Source organism: Sorex araneus, chromosome 4, assembly GCF_027595985.1.
Source record: "Sorex araneus isolate mSorAra2 chromosome 4, mSorAra2.pri, whole genome shotgun sequence".
Classification (NCBI taxonomy): Eukaryota; Metazoa; Chordata; class Mammalia; order Eulipotyphla; family Soricidae; genus Sorex; species Sorex araneus.
Genome location: NC_073305.1, coordinates 156,505,395 through 156,517,113, shown reverse-complemented (window position 1 = coordinate 156,517,113; position 11,719 = coordinate 156,505,395). Strand labels below are relative to the sequence as shown.

The following is an 11,719-nucleotide window of genomic DNA, read 5'->3' as shown; positions in this document are numbered from 1 at the left end:
AAGATCTGAGCACTGTTGGATATGGTCCCAAAACAAAAAGTGAAATAAAAGCAAATCTTTAAAATTAGACAATAGCATGTAATAATCAGTATTTTCTCCAAATGAATTCCATGTAAGATTAAAAAAGGAGTAATAATGTTTTTCTCTGAAGCTAAATCAGTTCTTAATTCAAGCGTCTAAAGAACTTCACAGATGAGATAAAAATTAATAACTTGAAATAGAGCAGAATTTTTCTTTAAAACTATACACAAAGTGAATGCACAAAGATTTTCTTAAATAGATTCATCTGAAACACCATGGAGAAGCTTATTCAAAACTCTGTGAAGTAATTTTCCAAGTTGTGTAGAATGCCGAAAGCTTTTTGAAGTCTAGTATAATATCCTCAGGATAATCCCACTGAAGAACAAAAGAAAAAAAGTGTTCTCTTCAGTGTGAAGTTTCCTGGAAAAAAAAAAAAGAGAAGCATGGCTTCAAGATAGTCTACAATTGTTTATCAACTATTTAAATTAAAATCCTTCTATTTTTGTTGCCACTATTTTTTTGGGAAATGTGGAGGTGGAGTTGGGTCACATCTGGCCAGGTGTTACTCCTGGCTCTACACTCAGGAGTAACTCCTGAAGGTGTTCAAGATATCATATAAGATGGCAAGGATCAAGCCCATGTTGGCCACCTCAAGTTAATTGCCTTACCCACTGTACTATTGCTCCAACCCTTCTCTGCTGCCACTTTAAGAGTCAAAATGTCTCTGGAGTAAATCTGTGTTCTTGACAATAAGAATTAAAAATAAGGTAATCTAAGAGATAGTCTGCCTTCTTTTGGTCAGTCAAAATGCAGCCAGATTTGGCTCCCACTGCTGCAACTTTTCTCTTCTTGCTCACTTAATTTAAGATTTAAGGAAAATAAAGTCAATTCTACAATTTATCATTAATAATTGTCTTGGAGTGCTCGCTTTGGTGGCACTTATATCACTTGTCACTTAATATCCCGTTGATCTTTGATTTGCTTCAGTGAGCGACTGTAACGTCTCCATTCGTCTCTGTCACGTGCTAGTGTAGCCCAGTGGTATCTGCTCACTCCAGGAACACGAAGAGCCTCTAACCATTCATTCAGGGTTTTGATAAAGAAGTCTGACCATCTCGTAGGTAGGTGGCTATGCGGTCTTTTGATGTCCTGTGGTAGCACATACACTGAAATTGGAACAACACATAGAAGATTAGCATTGTCTCCGCATAGGGATGCCGCACAAGTTCAAAAGCATTCCATATATTTAAAAAAATATCTTGGAGCTAGAGTAATAGTATAGGGGTGTAGGATAACATGGGGTTTGTCATTTTAGCCTTGACATAGAGAACTTAGTTTACCTTAAAGCAATGTCCTTTCTGTATGGTCACAGGACGACAGTTAATAATATGCTTTGTAACTTGGGAGCTGATTGACTCCAATAATATTTACTCCCAGACATCTGCTTTCTCCACTCAGTTGCCCTTAGTTCCTAGCACCCCAAAATCAGGGTCCCAATGAGGGACGGAATGGACCCAGGCCAAGCTGTGAGCTACCCTGGCAATGAAATGGGCCAGGCCAAAGCGCCACAATACTCAACTATAAGTTGAGAGCATAGTCATAGACAAATGCTGTCATGATTCTAAAGTAATGATGAGACTAGGACCCTGCTGGGGTTAGGAAGACTAACCTGTCCTGAGGACTGTGGCCTGGAATATATAGTGACTGTCCTCAGGAAGAACCAAACTTTAAGTCTGATATATCTCTTGCTGTGCTCATACAGAATGACGTGGCTAGAAATATTAGAAGTAAATTTACTATAACTATTTAAGCGGATTGCTAGCTGAGGAAGGAAGAAAGGGACACACCCTGACATACCCTTGTTTGGACCCCACCCTTGAAAGGATCTCCTACTTGAGATCCTTAGATGAGATTTTGTTAATCTCCTCAAGAAATGGTCTCACCCTTCTTTGTTGATTTGTTAATGCTCAACCCATCTTTGTGTCACCACCCTGTGTAATTTGCTATATAAATGGAGACAGAAGAAGAAGATATGGGAGACAGAAGAAGAAAGCAGGAGAGAGAGAAGACATAGAAGACACATGGGAAGACACAGAAGCGAAGGAGACAACACAGACAGAGAAGACACAGAAATTAGAGACAGAGAGAGGTAGGAAGAGACCAGAGGAGAGACTACATAGACAGAGACAGAGAGACAGACAGAAGAGAACACAGTGGCACACACAGAAGCAGAGCAAAAGGAGGAGCTGTCCTGATCCGATCCATAAACAGCGGCTCCAAAGCGAGGCGCTTGCGAGAAAGAACTGCCCCGAATGCCCTTGGACAACAGAATAACACATATCGTCTCCCTCTCCCATGCACAAGCACCGCCCTTGTGATTTTTTTACACAGGGGCTCAAGTGCTTGCCTTGAGCACCACCAACCTGGGTTTGATCTTTGGCATCCCATATTGAGCCTATCAGTAGCTATCTACCTGAGAAGATCACTGACAGATCACTTACTCTTGACAACAGAACCAGGAGTAAGCCCTGAGCACCTCCAGGTATAGCCCATCAGCCAAAAAAATTAATTAGTTAAAATAAATCAAATTTACCTCAAGGTTTGGACATTTAAGAGTCAAATAATGAGACTTTCTGTAGCATAAAGCAGCAAAAACAAGAGTTAAGTAAATGGGCAGGCAATGAAGTTCAAGCAATCCTCATTGAGTTAATAACTTGCCAGTATTATATAAATCCTCTATATTTAGGGGTTGTGTTGGGGTTTTCTTGTCTTGTCTTGTTTTGTTTCTTTTTCAAGGACTGAAACACATCATCCCAAGCAAGTTCAAGGGCCCCAAGGGCCTCTCTGCTAGTGTGGGGAAGCAATGCTCCTTTGCCACTAAGGTAGTGGACAGCCCACTGAGGATCACCCAGTGATACTCCAGATTTTGTGTTCAATGTTATTCATGGATATACTGGAAAAAAACTCTAATTTTTGGACCATTCTTAGAACTGTAACATAACTAAAGAAAACTGTACTCTAAGGATTTTGTCACCTTTTAGAAAAAAATGAATATATGGTTATCTGTGCAAAACAATAATTAGTTGTATAATGAGGATTTTTTTCTTAGGATAAATGAATTGGGAAGATAGCCACACACTAGTGACTAGAGTGCAGTGGCCAGAGCAATGCATTATGTTGTGGGTCAAGGTCAAGTGGGAGCTCATTTTCAAAGCCTTGAGATGACAAACACAAGACATGTTCAGCTCACATTAGAAACCCAGGGAAGACATAAAATGCTGTCAATCCAATTGTTACATTACTTTGCAGTGATCTCAGATATGATCTCAAAACTCCTGTCCATACAGCCCAAGAAAATAGTTTGCCCACGATATTAAACATGCAATTGTCACTATCCCTTACCTTAACTGTTGTTGTTTTAAATATAACCCCTTTTTTGCATGGCAAAAAAGAGAATCTCTTGCCCACATGCCTGGCTGTCTTCCCCAGGGCCCCCCCGGAGGGGATGGATTCCAGCTTCCCTACCCCCGCCCCCCAGCCGGAGCAGAGCTCCCTGTGGCCAAAGACAACCCGAACCTAGCCACAGCCATGCTCAAGGCCCCTCTCCACAAGTTCAGACAATCCTCACGTGGAGGAATCCAGGTGTGAGTAATCGCATCAATGGCCAACATCCAGAGACTTAAAAGCAAGCTCCCAGAAGTGCGCAGCCGCTTTCCCGCTTTCCGCACAATATCTTATAACCTACTTCTCACTCTGGGAGAAAGTAGCAAGCTACTTAGAGTTTCCTGCCCACATGGGACAGCCTTGCAAGCTTCCTATGGTGTATTCATATGCTAAAGCCAGTAGCAAGCTGGATCTCATTTCCCTGACCCTGAAAGAACCTCCAGTGCAGCATCGTTGGGAAGGCCAAGTGGAGAGAGGCTACTAAAATCTCAGGGATAGGACAAATGGAGAGGTTACTCAGCCCGCTGGAGAAATCGATGATCAATGGTATTTCATGATTGTGATTCGTGATTTTTGCATGGAAGTAAATGTTTAAATTAAGGAACTATAAGAAGAGACAGACAGACAGACAGAAGAAGAGAAATATGTTCAAAAAAGATCATAGACTTCTCTTGGGTTATAATAATCTCCAAGTACATATGGCTGATCCCTAAGATAGAGAATGCGGTCACACAATTCTACATATTAATTTGGGTTTTCAGGAACCATAATATTAATATAATACCCTCGATTAATCTTTGGGAGTAAGTAGTCTTCAGTGTGAATAAATGACATTCTGTGTTATTTACCAATAATTTTTGAGGAGTTTCCTTTGCCGCGAACTGAGGGAGTCACACCTGGTGGTGCTCAGGGCTACTCTTGATTCAATGTTCAAGGGTTTCTCCAAGGATCAAACCCTGGACCTCCTGCGTATAAAACATGCACTTCATCCCATAAATTTGATTTCTGGTATGTTGTTTTTTAAAGGACTTGATTATTTTGAGATTCTGAATATGAAAATCCAAGGTCCAGGTGTTCATTCTGAGTAGCCCTGCCAACTTACTGCCAACCTATATTCTTCCTCAGTGACTGTTCTTTAGCTCACTTTTGTAAATGCTAACAAAAATTGTCTTCATACTCATTTATATTTTCGTAAATTGGTGTTAAAGTTTTTGTCTTCTAATTGGATGTTGATCTACTGGCTCTAATTCTAAAAGACACCTAGCCAATTTCTTTGGTTTTTCCTTTTTGGGCCACACCCAGCGATGCTGAGGGGTTACTCCTGGCTCTGAACTCAGGAATTGCTCCTAGCGGTGCTTGGGAGACCATATGGGATGCTGGGAATCGAACCCAGGTTGGCCGAGTGCAAGGCGAACACCCTACCCACTGTGCTATGGCTCCAGCCCCGCCAATTTCTTAATTATTGGGATTTCTTACTTAATTTTATCTTTTTTTTCTCTAAACTATTTTTTTTATTTAAACATACATGGTGGGGAGATTGTATTAAGAGCAAAGATCTTCCCACATACAGTTACTAATAGTATCTGGAAATTGTTAAATGCACATTTATGTGGCTGAGGATAACTACAGTTAATTAACTAATTATGAAAAACCAATAGGAGTCAGGAATGTTGAAATCACACGAGTATTAGCAAATAAAATTATAAACCACAAATTGTTTTAAATGATGCTGGTATATTCAATCACAGAGAAACAAATAAGCCATAAGCCTTAGAGATTATGGCAAAATTAATGAATACTTTTGCACAAAATTAAGAATCAATCACTAACATATTGCCTGTGAAGCAGTGAGACATTTTGCTTACAGATGACAAACAAATTTTCTGATTATTAAACTATAGGGGAGAGCATAAGACTAGTTGATAAAATTTAACTACCATTTTAGAAAGGTCAACTGTCTTGAATATTTATGATATAAATATTTTGTAAATTTAATATCAGAATGTAAGTTCTGAAAAGTAGAATATTCTAAAAAAAAAGATAGTGGGACAGGATATTTCAATGGACTATTCCAATAAATTCAAGACAATTGTATAAAATTTATTTTAGTCCTGAGGAAGAAAACAGGTCAGAAAAGTAGGAAAATTATTTTCTCATTTAAACATTTTATATTTCTAGAGTCTTAAAGATAATAATGATAAATGCTTAATTATATGTCATATTTTTTTCAAATGCACTCTGATCTGTGCTGTTCTAAGTATCTCAGATGTATCATCGGGTCTTATAACAACAATTTGAGGGTTTAACAAATGTAGAAACTAAATCACAGAAATGATACAATATCTGTCCAACAGAGTTCTGCCACTGAGAAAGCATGAACAAAATATAGGCAACCTCACCCAAGAGCTCAATTATTAATTATGATACCCTATTGTAATGGTTGATTTATTGTGTCAGCTTGATTAGCTGCTGTATCCATTATTTGGTCAACCCCCATCTAGATGTTATAGTAAAGATAGTTTTAAGATGCGATTAGTATTTAAATCAGTAAGTTTTTCATTTTGTTTGTTTTGAACCAAATTTGCAGTCTTCAGGGAATATTTCCTGTCCTATGCTTAGGAGTTGCTCCCAGCAGCATGGGTGAACCATATTGTGCCAGGGATTGAAACAAACTATGTGCTCATCTCTTTGAGCTATTTTTTCATGCCACATTAAGAAAATTTTATCTATTTATTTAGGGACGTGAGGGGCTCCTGAGTGGTGTTCCAGGGACTTAAAGACTCTTTCTGGTGACTCTTAGCTCACTAGTATTGACAATGCAATACTAGAGGATGGTCTTAAGATGCTGCTCAGGCCTTATAGTGATGGGCACCTCCAGGACTATCCTGGAAGTTCAGAGAGCCTCCAAGTTCATACCCGGTGGTGCACACAAACTCCAGAGTTATGCCCAGCAGTGGCTGGGGAACCAGATGGCACCAGGGATCAAACTGGAATCTGGCTTATACAAGGCATGCACCTAACCCTAGTACATCTCCTATAAAAAAATTTTAATAGTTTATACTCAGAAGACCTTTCTGGCTTTTAATCTTTAACTAAGCTCATGATTTCTTTTTGGTGGGTTTAATATAGGGCCTCAAGACTACAGCACGAACTATTTCTTGGATTTCCAGGTTCTTGGGATTCTCCATAAGCTGCAAGCTCCAGATTTGCAAGTCAAATTTTCATGATCACATTACTCAGATGGACTTGTAGCTTTCGCTTTCTTTCTTTCTTTCTTTCTTTCTTTCTTTCTTTCTTTCTTTCTTTCTTTCTTTCTTTCTTTCTTTCTTTCTTTCTTTCTTTCTTTCTTTCTTTCTTTCTTTTCTTTCTTTCTTTCTTTCTTTCTTTCTTTCTTTCTTCTTCTTCCTTCCTTCCTTCCTTCCTTCCTTCCTTCCTTCCTTCCTTCCTTCCTTCCTTCCTTCCTTCTTTCTTTCTTTCTTTCTTTCTTTCTTTCTTTCTTTCTTTCTTTCTTTCTTTCTTTCTTTCTTTCTTTCTTTCTTTCTTCATTCCTTCCTTTCTCTCTCTCTTTCTTTCATTTTCTTTTTTCTTTCTTTCTTTCCTTCCCTCCCTCCCTGCCTCCCCATCCCTCTCTCTTTCTCTCTCTCCCTTCCTTCCTTCATTCTTCCTTCCTTCATTCTTCCTTCCTTCCTTCCTTTCTTCCTTCCTTCCTTCTTTCCTTCCTTCCTCCCTCCCTCCCTCCCTCCCTCCCTCCCTCCCTCCCTCCCTTCCTTCCTTCCTTCCTTCCTTCCTTCCTTCCTTCCTTCCTTCCTTCCTTCCTTCCTTCCTTCCTTCCTTTCTTCTTTCCTTCCTTCCTTCCTTCCTTGCTCCCTTTCTTGCTTTCTTGCTTTCATCTTGATTTCTTCCTTCCTTAATTATTTCCAGAAGTGCTAGAGTGCTATTAGTCCATATGGTGCCAGGGATAAAACTGAGGTCAACACCAGGAGTGACCCTTCAAAAAAAAGTCAGGACTAAGCCTGGATATGGCTCCCAAAACAAAAATAAAGAGCTGTGAAATGGAGCAAGGAGAGCCTCTTTTAAAAATGGTGCTGGTAAAACTGGACAGCTATATGCAAAAAAATGGGCTCAGACTTCTACCTAACACCATGCACAAAAGTGAGATCAAAGTGGATTAAAGACTTTAACATCTACAAGAAAAAAACATTCAGTCCCATCAGAAAATGAGACAATGAAATGAGCAGAAACTTTTTCAAAGAAATCCAAATGGCCAAAAGGCACATGAAAAAAAAATACTCATCATCACTAATCATCAGGGAGATACAGATCAAAACAACAGTGAGATATTATCTCACGTCACAGCGTCTTGCACACATCCAAAATAACAAAAGCAACCGGTGTTGGCATGGATGCGGGGAGAAAGGGACTCTCCTTCACTCCTGGTGAAAATGCCAATTGATTCAGCCTTTTTGGAAAACAATATGGACATTTCTAAAAAAAACCTAGAAATTGAGCTCCCATTTGACCCAGCAATACCACTTCTGGGAATATATCCTGGAGAGGCAAAAAATTACAGTAGAAATGATGTCTGCACTTGTATGTTTATTGCAACACTATTTACAATAGCCAGAATCTAGAAAAAGCCCAAGTGCCTGAAAACAGATGACTGGTTAAAGAAACTTTGGTACATATACATAGTGGAATACTATGCAGCTCTTAGAGAAGATGAAACCATGAAATTTACATATATGTGGAGATGTAACATGGAGAGTATTATGCTAAGTGAAATGAGTCAGAAAGAGAGGGGCAGACATAGAATGACTGCGCTCATTTGTGGAATATAAAGTAACATAATAGGAGAATAACACCTAAGAATAGTAGAGATAAAGACCAGAAGGATCATTCCACAGCTCAGAAGATGATCTCATGTGCCCTGGGGTGGGGTTGTGGAGGGAGGACAAGGCAGGTGTGATGGAGAAGAGACCACCAAGTAAATGATGGCTGAAGGAAGATCACTCAGGATGGTAGACACGTGCTGAAAAGTAGACTATAGACCAAACATAATGGCAGCTTAGTACCTGTATTGTGAACCATAACACCCAAAAGGAGAGAGAGAGTAAGAGGGAATGTGTCTGCCACAGAGGCAGGGTATGGGAAGGGGTGGGGGTGGCAGTAGGGATACTGGGAACATTGGTGGTAGAGAATGGGCACTGGTCGTGGGAAGGGTACTTGAACATTGTTTGATTGAGATGTAGTCACGAGAGTTAGTATCTCTGTAACTTTATCTCATGGTGATTCATTAGAATAATAAATAAATAAATAAATAGCTAAAAGCCTCACATTGTTAAGTATGTGCTATACCACTCTAGCTAACTCCCAGGCCTTGAAACCAATTCTTAAAGTTTGTCTCTTTCTTTCCCTCTTATAGCATTTTATGTACATATCTATACTTATTCAAATAGGTAATGTAGGTACATACATATATAAGATAAATTTTTTATTAAGGATTAAGACATAGGATTTAGACTTAAGCATAATACCTGTAGGATCAGTATTTCCTTATGCATACAATATATAAGTATAAAGATGCCACCTCATAAAACAAAGAAGATGGAGCGATGGAAATATAGCTATGTGTCACCTATAGTTATTTTTCTAGGCAGTATCTTGATTAATACATGCATGCTAACATATAATGTTTTAGTATTTAATCTTTATCATGACCTATTACATACATCAAATAAATACATTGGCATTATTAGAAATCATTAAAATAGGTCAATAGAGACCTGTTTTTCTGTGCAAAAATGGCGGAGGCGGCAGCATCCACATGGCGAGAGCCACCCTCTAAGACCCCCAACCCGGAGGTAGGACTTTTTTAGTGACATAGCCTGTAGGTGGTCCTGGGAGGGGGAGCGTTACCAGCATGCTTTCCGCCCAGATATGAGCCAGAGCTGTGGCTCGAGAAACTGACCCTCTGCTCCTAAAGACTTTGATTGAGAGTTCTTCTAACCCATTTTGTCACCCAGAGCGGCTTCTTGCATCTATGCATGTAGACTGAACTGCGCTAAAATATCAGAAACCCAAAACCGCATGGCCGCTGCGGCCGCGCAATCTCAGAGTCTTCACTCTCAGCAATGAAAAGAAATTATTAAATGATGCCTTTTCACTAGGCCTGATTGTTGGGGAAAAACTCCAAACAATAATAGTGAGTTCTCTATTGAAATATTGAGTGTATTCAAAGTATAGAGAGAATAAAGTGAAGATCATTAGCTACTTAGGTGGGGGTGGATGGGAGGGGGGTATATTCAGGTTCTTGGTTGTGGAACATGTGCACTGGTGAAGGGATGGGGGGTTAATCAGTATATGACTGAGACTTAAACCTGAAAGCTTTGTAATTTTTTTCACGGTGATTCAATAAAATAAAAAGTTAAAAAAATAAATAAATATTAAAATAAAATAGGTCAATAGAGGTAATTCTTTAAGTCAGAACTCTAACAAATTCATAAAGGAGGAAATTAAACATAAGTTAAATATTGTAATATGAAGACATGTTCAATGATATCATGTGTGTTATATTTTTGTAGTGATTTGAGTTTGAAGCAATCTACCTGGGTCTTTTGAATTCATGACTAAAAATGTATTTCTTCTATCTCTAAAATGAACAAGTCCTACTTATAAGATCATCCAGATACATAAAGATGAAAAACCTAAAACAAAAAATTGTAGATAAATTATGCATCCCAGACCTCTATAAACATGATATGCAAATAGGAAAAGATACAGAAAATGGTATAAATAAAGCCAGAGTCTTCATCTGTTTATTTTAAAACACAATGCATGAACTTACCCTTCGCAAGATGGCAAAGGACTGTGTTAATATTAGGTCAGAATACTAAGTCTATGCTAAAAGCTTATAAAGTACTTTAAGAATTCTAATTAGTCCCAATAGCCATATCCTTCTTCTTACGTTGCCACAAACAAATCACCCATGCACCAGTCTAAATTTTATCATTTATTAATGCATAGTTTTACAAAACAAATTATAACAAGGTCATTAAACAAGTAGCCTACAGTGATACTATTTAGGTTTGCCTAATAGATGACATAAGAGACTACAGTAGGGTACATACACAGTAGTTAATGGAAGATTAGTATTTGCCGCAGAATGGGCAATACTTTAAACAATTATAATAATGTCATCTTAACTAAAGTAAAATTGTTTTACAATGAACAATGCAATGAGGATTTGCAAGGAGGTAAGAAGCTTATACTACATATATGAGGATCTTTATTAGCCCTTAATTCTGTTCAGCATTTTTCACTTGGCAGTTGACCATTTAGTTGTTGTTGGTTTTTTGGGGGGTCACAACCAGCAATGCTCAGGGGTTACTCCTAGCTCTGCCCTCAGGAATGACTCCTAGCGGTGCTTGGAAGACCATACAGGATGCCAGGGATGGAACTCGGGTTGGCCGCGTACAAGGCAAATGCTCTGCCCATAATATTATTGCTCCGGCCTGACTAATTCACAATTTTTGTGACTTTTGCGAACCTTATCTACTCTCTTCAAACCTTTGATAGCTGTTCATCACAAAAGATCGAATAGAGTTCACAGAGAAATAGAAGCCGCCAGGTAGTAACTCCCTCCATGGTCAGTACCCACCTTCATGTCCTCATTCCCCACTTCCATATGACAAGCTGACCTACCTCCTGCTTTGAACCAAATCTTCATTGGCTCTTTGACATCTCTCTTGTAATGATAACTTTTATAAGTCAATTTGACCAGGTTATAAACACAAATGGGTTCTATTTTAGAGGGGGGTGTGGATTATGAGACAACATCCAGTGATGCTCAGTGCTCTGTGTACTCATGGTTTGCTCGAGTGGTGCTCAGTGTACCATGTAGTGTCAGGTATCAAACCTGAGGCTCTTCCATGTAAAACATATGCTCCAAGCTGGTATTCCCAGTCCCTGTAATGCTGTTTTTGTCAAACATCAGTCTTTATATTTCCATAGAGTTACATTTGTGACATCAAAGAAATAAGTAAATGCACCGTCCAATAAAGGCAAGATTAATGGGCACTATTGAGACTGACAAAAATAAAAAATTTACTCCCTTAACAGGAATGTATTTGTAAGCTTGTATATTATAAACATAATATGGACCATGATATGACTGTAATGTTAACTATTACTAAGGTGGTCTGGAATTGAGGCATTAAAGGGCTGTCATTATTCAGGTACTTAGAAAGAAAATTAA

The 11,719-nt window shown here is 38.8% G+C and overlaps 1 non-coding gene across 1 annotated transcript; it reads left to right on the top strand.

Moving 5' to 3' along the window:
• The first annotated feature begins 1,167 nt into the window (after positions 1-1,167).
• Positions 1,168-1,269, top strand: LOC129404587 (U6 spliceosomal RNA). Its single transcript, XR_008629978.1, has one exon. It is a non-coding gene; the product is annotated as a U6 spliceosomal RNA (small nuclear RNA).
• Positions 1,270-11,719: the final 10,450 nt, after the last annotated feature.